Source organism: Drosophila albomicans, chromosome X (assembly GCF_009650485.2).
Source record: "Drosophila albomicans strain 15112-1751.03 chromosome X, ASM965048v2, whole genome shotgun sequence".
Lineage (NCBI taxonomy): Eukaryota > Metazoa > Arthropoda > Insecta > Diptera > Drosophilidae > Drosophila > Drosophila albomicans.
Window position 1 is genome coordinate 27531252 of NC_047627.2, and position 13013 is coordinate 27544264.

At 38.1% G+C, this 13013-nt stretch overlaps 1 long non-coding RNA gene across 1 annotated transcript in view; it reads right to left on the reverse strand.

Moving 5' to 3' along the window:
• LOC117577805 (uncharacterized) overlaps positions 1 to 8701 on the reverse strand; it is a 53177-nt gene extending 44476 nt beyond the window's left edge. Inside the window, exons 1-2 of the long non-coding RNA XR_004573306.2 lie at positions 8419 to 8701; positions 878 to 935 (exon numbers count right to left, since the gene is read on the reverse strand). This is a non-coding gene — a long non-coding RNA (uncharacterized LOC117577805). The remainder of the gene's footprint in view (positions 1 to 877; positions 936 to 8418) is intronic.
• Between the last annotated feature and the right edge of the window lie 4312 nt (positions 8702 to 13013).

A 13013-nucleotide genomic window follows, 5' to 3' on the forward strand; every position in this document is an offset into this window, starting at 1 on the left:
TTTCAAATTTCATAACATGTGCTTTACATTTACTTAACATAGACTGTTAAGTTAAGAGTATTTAACATTTGAAACTTCGTAACATTTACTTAAAATGATTTAATTTGCTGTTAAGTTAAGAATATTTAAGATTTCAAATTTCATAACATGTGCTTAACATTTACTTAACATAGTTTGACTTGCTGTTAAGTTAAAAGTTTTAAACATTTATTCAAACTAACAGAAAAAATAACTTGCTGCATAAATATTTCCTTAGCTCTTTCAGCACTGATTTCATTTGTGAAAACTTAAAAAGTTGTTGTGAGCATGTGTTATGTTAATGCAGATAAAAGAACAGTTGACTAAATTAAAAATTAAGAGAAAAAAACAAGTAAGAAAGTTACTCGACTGTAAGATACCCGCTACCCATTTTCAATAAAACCATATACTAAATTTATACCAAACTAATTTACAGTCAAAAATACTAAAATACACTTTAATTTATATTTGGTATATTGTCATTAAAAATACCATATACCATTGTGTACAAAATATACCAAATTGTCAGCCAAAGCAGCTTAAACCCTATTTCAGTAATCGTTTTTACCACAAAAAACTTATTCTTAAGTAACTTGTAAAATTTGTATCTGATCACTAACTAAATTTTCAGGAATAATAAATATTTTAGTTATTATTGTTTGTTCTAAAAATTGCGACTTTAATTTCAAAATTACACTTGGCTTACAATTTTTTTCGCTTTCTTTATGCAGTTCAGAACTTTGTCAAACCAAAACGAAATGGTTAAGATCGAACAAATATAGAAACTAAGTTAACTCAATTCACGTTTTAATATCACTTTTAAGATGTGTTTTAAATAAGAATTTTACTTTTAGCTCACCTTTGATTAACCAAAGTTAATGTCGCAGTTCCTGATTCGGTTTCAACAAAATTTGCATCTGTAATTATATGTGAAGTTTGACGATTAATTTTCTTGCTCTTTCAAAGTAATTTTGTGGGAAACTACGCAATTGAAATGAAGCAGCCCTCGCAAGAATTACACACACTTATATACATATATTTGTACATATTTATATATATAAGTTTGTATATACATATGCGTATGCAGCACATTGTAAAATCCGTTCCGTTTTTTGGACTCCCAACTCCAGCTCGAACTGCTTTGCTGCCAGCAATTTTGACAGCGCCCAGCCTCAGCTTCAGTTTCAGCCTAAGCATCGTGTGTCCATTCACAGCACTTGCGACGCACAATGTTGCCTACCTCAGTGCTTGCTCCCCCCTTCCCACTACTGTCTTTTCCCCAACTCACACCCACACACACAAACACATACGCACACTTAGAGGACGTCTGCGTTAGTCCTTTCGGCCGCACACACTCTGGTCCACTTATGATGAGTTTACATTTTGGAAAAGCGAGACATGAAAATGAAAATTGGGCAAGGAAACTTGCAAGCAGCAGCAGCAGCAACAGCAACAACAACAAAAGAAAATCGCCCTCAACTCGCACGCATCTCTCATAGTACAAGTCCTTGTTATACCCGGCAACACTAGCGCAACAGGGTATAATGCTTTTTAGAGTAAATATAAATTACTTAAAAATATACATTAAGAAGCGAGAGAATGAAAACATTGCTATCTATCTGCCTTGCCATATAATATACTGCAAAGAATATACTGCAACGATTATACTGTAATGAAAAACTATCATGACTGTCATAATGAATACTGTATACTGTCATGTATATACTTTAATGAATATACAGCCATTGAATATACTTTAATGCAGTATAGTATACTGCCATGGAACATACTGAATATACTGTCATGAATATCCTGTCATGAATATACTGTTATGAATATACTGTAATGAATATACTGTAATAATGCGTCATGGAATATACTGTCATGAATATACTGTCATGCAATGTACTGAAATGAACATCCATATACAATCATTGAATATACTGACATATACTGCATATACTATAATGAATCTGAAATATACTGCCATTGAAAATACTGTAATGAATATACAGCCATGGAACATACTGAATACACTGTCATGAATATACTGTAATGAATATACTGTAATAATTTATCATGGAATATACTGCCTCAAATATACGTTCATGGAATATACTGTAATCGGTATAGAATATACTGACATTGAATATATCAAGAATATAACGTAATGAAACATATTGAATATACTATAATGAATCTGAAATATACTGTCATTAAAAATACTGAATACTGTCATGAATATACTGCCATGCAATGTACTGTAATGAACATACTGTAATCCATATACAATCATGGAATATACTGACATATACTGCATATACTATAATGAATCTGAAATATACTGCCATTGAAAATACTTTAATGAATATACAGCCATGGAACATACTGAATAACTGTCATGAATATACTGTAATGAATATACTGCCTCAAATATACGTTCATGGAATATACTGTAATCGGTATAGAATATACTGACATTGAATATATCAAGAATATAACGTAATGAAACATATTGAATATACTATAATGAATCTGAAATATACTGTCATTAAAAATACTGAATACTGTCATGAATATACTGCCATGCAATGTACTGTAATGAACATACTGTAATCCATATACAATCATGGAATATACTGACATATACTGCATATACTATAATGAATCTGAAATATACTGCCATTGAAAATACTTTAATGAATATACAGCCATGGAACATACTGAATAACTGTCATGAATATACTGTAATGAATATACTGCCTCAAATATACGTTCATGGAATATACTGTAATCGGTTAGGATATATTGACATTGAATATATCAAGTATATAATGTAATGAAACATATTGAATATACTATAATGAATCTGAAATATACTGTCATTAAAAATACTGAATACTGTCATGAATATACTGCCATGCAATGTACTGTAATGAACATACTGTAATCCATATACAATCATTGAATATACTAACATTGAATATATCAAGTATGGTATAAAATTTAGTGAATACACTGTCATGGAACATACTGCATACTATAATGAAACTGAAATATACTGTCATTGAATATACTGTAATGAATATACTGACATGGATTATACTATCTTATTTTATTTTACTATTCAAGTGAAACTTTTCCAACTAAAATCTCTTCATTAATCATTCGCTTAACCAAGTCCGCATGATTGTTCTCCTTCTAACTTAGCAAGTATCTCATAGTCGAGCACACTCTTGTATAGCTTTCCTTACTTGTTGTCGTTGTCGCTGTCGTTGTAGGCGTGGCAGTTGGGCGGCTGTCACACATTCAAAACAGCTCAAAGCAGCTTGAGCAGCTGTTGCGGGGCCAGCGGGCAGTTGGGGGCAGGTAAGGGAAACAGTGAAGTGAGGGGAGGAAAGGGGAGGAGAGCGGAGCGGAGTAGCTGGCATACAGGAAGCCAAATGTGGCCCGTCGCTGTCCGCACCCCTTGCTATGCTCTCCTCCGTCTAAAGCTGCCCGTTACGTATGCATATTTTGCGAATATTGTGTGTGTGGGGGAGAAGCTGAAGCTGTGGCCAGACGGCAAGGAAGAGGCAAGTGGCACGGGGCATGAGGCAGGGGCAACAGCGACGTACAAATGAGCTTGAACAAGGACGCAAGCAAGATGTATGTGCATGTGTGTGAGTGTGTGTGTGTGTAAAGCGTAGACGATGGCCAGGCGGATGGCAGCTGTAAAGCTGACTGTGTATGCGTGTGTGTGTGTGTGTGTGTGTGTGTGTGTGGAGAAAGTGAAAGTGAAGAGTAGTGCAAAGGGTGTTCTAGCTGCCAAGGGGGAGGGGGGAAGGGGGAAGCGACGCACGGACGTCGTGTGGACGACGGCGATGCTGACTTTGAATGTCCATGTAGACATTTTGCAATTTTGAAATACATGCGCAGTCACACACACGCCACACACACACACGCCACACACATACACTTACACACACACTCACTCTCAACCCACACTCACATACGTCACACACACACACACACACACATACACTTTTTACGCACACTTGTGCGAAATGCTTTTAACATTTTCTAAGATTCAAATTTCGTAAATTATCCCTTTGCGAGCTGCTTTGTGTGTGTGCGTGTGCATGTGTGTGATCTGAGTGTGTGCGTGTGTGTGTGTGTGTGAGTGTGCTCGCTGTTGTTGTGCCTCGCAGTTTGCGTTATCGATGGGCGGCTCGTGTTGCGTCCATTGGCCAAAAACTAAACATGCGACACAAGTCACGACGTCGCCCTACGCGAGCTGCCTTCTGGATTGTCTTCCTCTTCCTCTTCCTCTTACCCAACCTTCTACCCCCGCTTCATCTCCGTTCATGACATTCCCCCACCTCCATCCTCCCCCTCTCGTTGCCTACTTTATAATACAACATCGCCCGCTTAGGAGCAGCGTAATGTGCCGACTTAAAAAGGTAAATTTCCATTGCATATTTTTAGGCGTCGCTTGTAAGGCGCGATTACGCGGCGTATGCGTGATGCTGCAAGCACCTTGCAACAGCCACAGAGTTAATTGACGCATTGTCAACTATAATTTGAGTTTAACTTAGAAGCAGAGTAATGTAAAAAATTGGATTCATTAAATGCGAATTTAAAGTTGATGAAAAAATATGCGTTTCAAATTATTCCATATTATATATTTATGCTTTAGTATAAGCTTAGAAAATAACTAATGAAATTAAAGCAACTTTGTAGAAATAATTGAAACTACAAGTTAAATTATAATTTAATTTAATTGAAATTTTCAATTAACAAGTTCAACTTAGATTGTATTTAAGTTAAATTAAAAATTTGCAGATAAAACAAACATTAATGTTGAAACTGGATTAGGCTCAAATAGTTTCATCTCTGTTTACTGCAGTAAATAATCAAAGAGATGCTCAACTTTAAGTTTAGTATTGAATAAAATTTAAATTATCAATATTCAGAATCAGTTTATAAATGAAGCATATATACATGAAATTAAATTAAATAAAATTAATAATTTCAACTTGAGTTTTTTGTATTAAAATGATTATTATAATAGAGGTACTAAATATAATAGATTTGTTAGCGATAATATATTTAAGAATAAGTTCAGTACTACCGAAGCTTCTAGCTGTTCTTTAAGCTTCCAGTTCAATCAAAGATTTTCGGCGCTTTCTTAAGCTCGCTTTAAACTTGAAACTTAAGTTTGATGAGAGCTACTTCTAGACTTTTCTGCTTATGAATTAACAAATATTCTTTTAGAAGAAGTACTCAATATAATAGATTTATTATTGATGATATATTTAAGCTTGAGCTCAAGTTAAAGCTCAGTACTATTTAAAATTCTAGCTGTTCTTTAAGCTTGAAAGTCACTCAACTGTTTTAGGCGCTTTCTTAAGCTCGCATTTAAGTGGAAGCTTAAGTTTGTTGAGAGCTACTTCTAGGCATTCTTTGGTCTTCCAATGCTATATAGACTCTTCTCTTTATGTCTGCCCATTTGGTGTTTCTCCTGTTCCCCCTCCACCCTCACTCCTCACTCTCCATAATATCTTCTGCCTGCCTGTGGTTGATTACCCCCGCCCCCTCTCTAACCTAAAAGTCTGCTGTTATTGTATTGGCCACTCTCTCTCAGCTTAAGTGTGAGTGTGAGTGTGTGTGAATGTTCTTGTCTGCGTGTGTGTGTGTGTGTTGAGTAGTTCAAATTGTATTTACTGTGTGCGCTGGCACTTTGCATACTCGCAGCAGCTTTACGTTTGAAATTAATTTATTTTGCCAAAGCGCGCGACACACACTCTCGCACTCTCCCACTCACACACACACACATACACACATGTACATGTGTACATATGGCATGTGTGTATGTATGTAGATACAATTGGCCATTGGCAAAGTGAAAGTGTTGGACGTCGCGCCGTCGACGTTTGGCGCTCATCTTTGTGCCTTTTGCCTCAATGTCCGCGCATTTGGTTGGCTGCCAACTGAACTTTACGCTATCATCCGGGCATGTGTGTGTGTGTGGAGTGTGCTTGTGTGTGTAGTTGCCATGCGGTTAAAAAGGTATCTCAAAGATACTAAATACTTTATGCATGAATGTGCCAAATAGATTTACGAGAAACCAGAAACGAGAACGAGAAGCGAGAAGAAGAAGAAGCGAGAAAGCAACACAGCCCTTGGCCAGTCCAAGCTCCCTCTCCTTCTCCCACTCCACACTGTGTGTGTGTGTGTAAGCCACCACCAAACACACACGGACCGTATGTCATGTGTGTGTGTGTTTGTGCGCGTCGATATTAAATTTAAATTGGCGCTTGGATATTTTAGAGTCAGCAGAGCAGCAGCAGCAGCAGCAGTGGGCAGCAAAGAGAAGAGGAGGAGGTGAAGGAGAGCAGGAGTATGGGGAGGACAGCAGCACAACGGTCACGATGCCTTGCAATTAAGCTTTATGTGAGAGCCGCGTATGTGTGTGTGTGTGTGTGTAATATATGTAGTATTACAGGGAGCATGGTTAGTTGCCCATTTGCTTGTGTGTGTGTGTGTGTATGTGTATGTGTGTTATGTAAAGCCTTAAATATTAATAAGAGTTACAATTTTTAATGATTAAAAGTTGGCGCATGTGTGTGTGCCAGAGACAGAGAGCGAGTAAGCAAGCTTAGCAAAAGTACAGTCAGACCAAATGCCAGTCAAGTTTTGACAAGTGTTGTTCTCATCTCATCTCATCCCATCTCTCATTTCATTTCCACCCATTCCAACACCCATGACAAAAAGAAGAAAAGAGTTCTTCAACAAGACAAAAAGAGCGAACAGCACACATTGCACTAATTAAAGAGAGCACAGCAGCAGCAGCAGCAGCGACGCATCGCTAATTGCCGAACAGTGTGCAATGTCAACAGCGACAGCGAATAGTTGATGCTGCCTATGCTAATAGCTAAAGTTAACAGAGTGCGACAGCTGTACACAGCTGCTGCAAATTTAACAGTGGACAAAAGGCGAGCTTGCTTGATTAATGAGCGCGACTGCGACAGCAACAACAATGCAAAATGCAAAATGTGAAATGCACTTGTTGCTGCTGCTGCTGCTGCTTCGACGCTGCTTCGTTTATCAGGGGGCGAGACATTCTGTTTACGTTTGATTCATAAAAATGTACGTGCAAAAAAAAAAAAGGCAACCCGAGGGAGGGAAAAATGTAAAATTAGAGCACAGTGGGGGTAAACATACAGACAAAACACATTGTATTTGCATTTGAGTTTGCGTTTGTAGTATGCAACACACGTGTTGCACATACCGCACTGCATTTTGCAAAGCAGTAGAAAAGTATAGCAAAATGTGTGTGCATGTGTGTGTGTGTTTGTATATGTATTGCAAGTACTTTTGCAGTCTGCAGATTAGACACGCACAACGGGCGCAAAAGCAGCAGGCGATGGCGACGGCGACAGCGACAGCGCTGCTGCATTTCTATTTTACAACCCCTCACTCAGTCACACACACACACACACACAGACACACTGGCTGCCTCTCTCACTCTTTTTACTTTTAGTGCATTGCTCATTTAGCAGTTGTAGCCGCAGTCGAAGTCGCTGCTGCAGTCGCAGTCGCTGCTGCAGTCGACGCTTGTCGCACTGAGGTTTCATTGCCATTTTGTTGCAGTTGGCGCGCAATGCGTTGGCATGTTTAACAACGTCGATATGAATGTATGTATGTGTGTGTGCGTGTGTTTGTGAGTGTGCTCATGTGTGGCTGTTGCATTGTTTGCATTTCAAATTGAATTCCTTTAAAATTCAATTCCTGCCCCTATGCATCTGTGTGTGTGTGTGTATGTGTGTTTGCTTGCGCTTGTGTGTTGGCATTTTTGTGTGCGTTGTGCATCTGCTGTTTTTTCTGTCTCTCTGTGTTTTGTTATTTTTCCCATTGCCTTTGCGTGTTACGGCTGTTGTTGTTCTTGTTCTTCTGGTTGTTGCTGTTGTTGTTGTTGTTGTTGTCGTCGACGTGCATTTTTCAATTATGATTGAGCAGCATTTGTCGTTCGTTTTGTTGTTTTGGTTTGGCTTAGTTCTTTTGTGCTGAATATGTATATGTATGTATGTATGTGTGCGTATTTTTATGTCTGTTTTCTCACTTTCCTCCTCAGCTTGTTCTTTTGCTAGCGTTTCTATATTTTTTTTTTGGCTTCAATATTAATTATGACTGAGAGACTGAAAATGATCTAGCTTAAAATCATAGCAAAATCTCTAGAAAATATGCAAATGACACAAACGAAGACGAGAGAAGTGTTAAGAAAACAACAAAAAAAAGGGACAAGAAATACACAGCCAACAAACTCTACACTGCTACAAAATATCACGAATAATTGCTCACAATATATATGTATATGAATATACTAAATAGTTATGTAAATAATTAAACTCAACTCACATTTGCAACTTTTGCTAAATTTGTCATCTCCTAAACTTCTTCTTTTGCTGTTGCGTTTTCTCTCTGTGTAATTGGACCATTGCCGCCGTGTGAAGTGCAAATAGATTTTACACAAGATGTTCAGCACGTAGAAAAATCAATAAATATACATATGAACATACGTACGTATGTGTATGTATGTAAACAAACACATGACACCAAAAAAAAAAAAAAAAAGAACGGTTCAAAGTTTCACTTGCTAATTATATGCGCTCAACTGGAGCATCATCGTTCTTAGCTAGTCGCACACACGTCACTAAACGTCACCTTATTCAAAGGCGCGTGCGTAACGCAGGAAAAAGCAAAGGCAAGCATAGCTTTGAGCTTTTAAAGCTTTTTGTCCGCCTGCTTGCTAATTCTAATGCGCAGCACATAAGCAAAGCTTTGCTGCGCTGAGCGAGAGTTGATTGTATGATTGTATGTATGTGAACATACAATGTATGTAAGCCTGTTGACCTAATATCAGTGCCAGGCTGCAAAACGACAAAGCAACAACAACTGTGAAGCGCTTATTCATTATGTACATACTTACACACATATGCATACGTGTGTATATTGACATATCAGTATGTGTGTGTGTGTGTGTATACAGCTCTGGCGCAAAATCAACAACGAAATGCCAACACCAACAATAATAATAAAAATAAAAATAAAAAAACAGAAGAAAAATAACACATACAGAAAGACAGCGCAAACTTCAAGCCGGCTTTAGCGAAAAAAAAAAAAAAAAACGAAACGAAAAGAAAAGAAAACAACAACAAACCCAGGCGCAGGCGTAGAGAAACCACAACAAACGGCGCAGCCGCGACGTTTATTTGCAAGAAACAAAGCTGGGGCGAAGGTGAGGGAAGAAAAGGCATGGTGGGCCAGCATGGCTTGGCCCTGAGCCACCATGCGACGATGATCGTGAGTCATCGTAGGGGAGGGCAATATGCTGCGACAACAGCGACGACGACGTCGCCAGCGGCGGCGCCAACGGCATGTATGCGAGTGGCGCTCGCATTACATAAGCCGATGTCTAAGCCGAAGACGCAGCCGAAATTTAACGAAGTTGTCGGTTTTATTTTTTTTTTTTTTTTTGGAGCTGTGACTCTGAATGAGGCTGCGACTGCGGCGTCGGCTTAAGCTTTTGTTTGTTCTCACTCCCGCTGCTGCTCAGCTCACATACACTTACACTCTTTCCTCCTCATCTCTCTTTCTTGCTCTTGTACTCTCACGTAATTAAAAAGTAACAGCGCTGACTATGACAGCTGTACGCGCTCAATTAAAAAGTCATTAACTGGCACACATACACACACATAGCGCTCGTTAAGAGCATCGCAAGTAAGAGAGCGAGCAGAGCAGAACTCTGGACACTGGACACGCATTAAGGACTTGCAATCGTGCGCCGTGATTGACGCTAACACGCAAGGCCTCGACGTCGACGTCACACGCACACTCACACACGTACACGCACGCACCTTGTAATTAGAGTTAGGTTAGACGACGTCGATCTACCTGCGCAGTGCGCAACAGTTGCGTGTCATAAATGCGCCATAAAATAGCCTAATCCCACTGTGCGCACTTGAGCCGGCTGCAGGCTGCAACAGAAGGCATCACAGCAACAGCATCAGCTGTCTCAAGATCAAAACTAAAACCACTACCTACCCAACCCTCCCCTCCTCTACCCAACACCACCTCACACCATACAGAGCAGGCAGCTTTTAGTCTCTCTTAATACAATTGCTGTAGTTTGTTCTTGTTGTTGTTGTTGCCGCTGCTTTTACTCATTCTTCTACTATTTTTTCTTCTGCTGATGCTGCTTCTGCTCCTTGGCCTTGTCTTGCACACTGTTGCTGTCTACACGAGTAGTAAATACAGTGGACGCAACTCATTGCAAAATTAATGAAATCTTCAATTAAAGCTAAAAACTTTCATAACTTTGATTTTGTACATTAAATTCAAGAAGTATTATTTTAGTTGCTTAATTTGTGTTATAGTTTATATTATAATACACATTAAGCAACTAAAATAATATTTCTTTAAAAGGTTAGTTTGTGAGGAAGATAAAGATTTCAAATTTAAATGGGATTTGCATAATTTTATTGATTCTTTTTTCTTTATGAAAATAATTAGGTAACTAATTCATACTATTAAAATTTGACTGTAGTCATAATTACATACTCTTACAGTTGGTCAATGCGTATTATTAAACCGACAATAGAAATTTGTTTTCCTAATTGTATAAATAAGTTAAAATATATATCAGGAACCGAACAATTCGAGAAGTGGAATTCGTAATAACAAAAAAAATAAAACTGACCTTTAAATAACATTTATAATTTACTTTTCTTACTTGAAATAACTTTAATAATAACTAAGTGCCTCTAGTTTTAACACATTACAGAAACCCAACCATGTTCTTTGTTTTTCATTTTAAAAATACATAGTTAACTAAGAGTTGTTTAATTAAAGTGAACTCTAAATAATAAAGATTTACTTTTTTCATAATATGAATATACAAATTTCAAGTTCTCATGGCAAGTAAAAAGGAATTTAAAATAATATTATGTTATTATTGATTTTCAAATGATTAAGAAGGTCTTTAAAGTGTATTGATTTACAATATGCTAATTTCGGCATTTTATTAGTTTTGTATTCACACTGTACAATCATCCTTTTTCATTTGCCCCACCGCTTCGACCTCTGCCCACTGTAAAGGCACACACACACACACACACATACACACGGGGATCCAGCGAACGATGAGTGCGAGGGGGAGAGCAAAAAGAGATTTTTCGAGCTTGCGAACCGTTTTGTGCCCATACTTTTGTTTTTTTTTTATTTTTTTTTTTGGGCCTGCCTCTTGCGTTGTCTTCGGCATCGTCTTCTTTATTGTTTTATTGTCAGTTTAGGGATTTGACAATTTGCTTGCTGATTTTTTATGACAATCATGTATGTAAATTTTCGGAGTTCCGTCTCTCTTCCTCTCTATCTCTCTCCCTCTCCCTCTCACACTGGCTGGCTGCTTCAACTTCAACTCTTCCTCAAGGCCCCCGCATAAAATACGTTATGTGTGTCCATGTGAATATTTGTATCTGTAGCTGTGTGACCGTGTGTCTCTGTATTGTGTATCTGTGTGGCTCTCAACGCTATTAGCTCGCATTTGGCTTACGAGATTTTTAAATACTTTTGGGCCCAAAACTTAAACTCCAGCACGGACTACAACATCGATGGACGATGGACTGACTCTTCCACCCCGTTCTTGGTTGCTATTTTTAGTTTGTCCGTTTTATTTTTGTTGCTCTTGTCATTTTTTATGGTGTGTGCATAAAAGTTGAGTTTATTAATTTTAAAGCGTTGACAAGTTTTACGAGACCAGCGACGCCCCTTAAACAAAAAACAACAACCAGCAAAAATGACAGCAAAACCAAAAGAAGAACAACAACAACAACGAGAATAACTAACTAAAAACTAGGCTAGTAGTGTGAGGCGAACGTGCGATTCTCGGCCTGTGATATCGAGTCTGGGAATATCTGAGTCAAGCTGGCTAATAGAGCAAGAATGTGGCCCAAAAAACAAACTAAAAAAAAATCGTATGCGTATGCGAGCCAATCAAACCTACTTAATCATGCAAAAGCGTTCACAATGAAACAGCTGTTGGCTTTATACTTTGCTCTGTTCGAATCATGAATCAAAGCATTGCCATTAAAAACGAAATATCCACAATGTTTGGTTTGTTTTGTAAACTACAAAAACTTGACTTTAGAATTTCTTAATTGAATTAAAACGAATTCATGCGTTAAATCATTTTGTAAGCGTCAAGTTTTCCCTTTTTAACAATTTCACTTAAGTCACAAAGAACTTACTAAGAAAGTTGTTCCCTAAAAGAACTCATATTTTTCTGCAGCTCTCTTCCCCCAAACAAATGTTAACTTGAAACTCCTTTTCAGCGTTTCTTCACTTAATTACAACGAACCCTTACATAACATCGTTATATAAATAAAAAGAATTTTATGACAAATCGAAAGCAATTTGTCCCATTTTCCTAGCTATGCTACAAGCCGAGTTTCGACAGTTAGGCACTACCAAGCTCGACTTGTAGACCGACCGGCAAAAAAATCAGTTCATAAGGCTGAAATCGAACGCTCGTTTCTCTTAAGTTTACGTTTTTATACATACATATATACGCACACACATATAAAACGTAATAAATAAATAATCAAAAGCAAATCAAATGCAAAAAAAAAAAAGAAAAGAAAAAGACAATGCAAAAACAGCGCAAACCAAAAACAAATGCAGTAATAGAAAGAGACAGCTGAAAGCAGCGGCGAGAGTGACAGCAACGACGACGGCGACGTCAGCGAAAACACAAAAACGCACACAGCACATAAACGCTGCCTGCGCTATATACAACACAAATACTCACACACACACATTAGCACAATAGCAGCGACAGCGACGCTGGCAGCAACCACTGCCGCTCTGCCGCTGCTCTTGCCTGTGCTATGCCCGCACATGTGTGCGTGTGCGTGTGCGTGTGCCTCTGCCTGTGCGTAAGCGTATGTGTGTGTGCT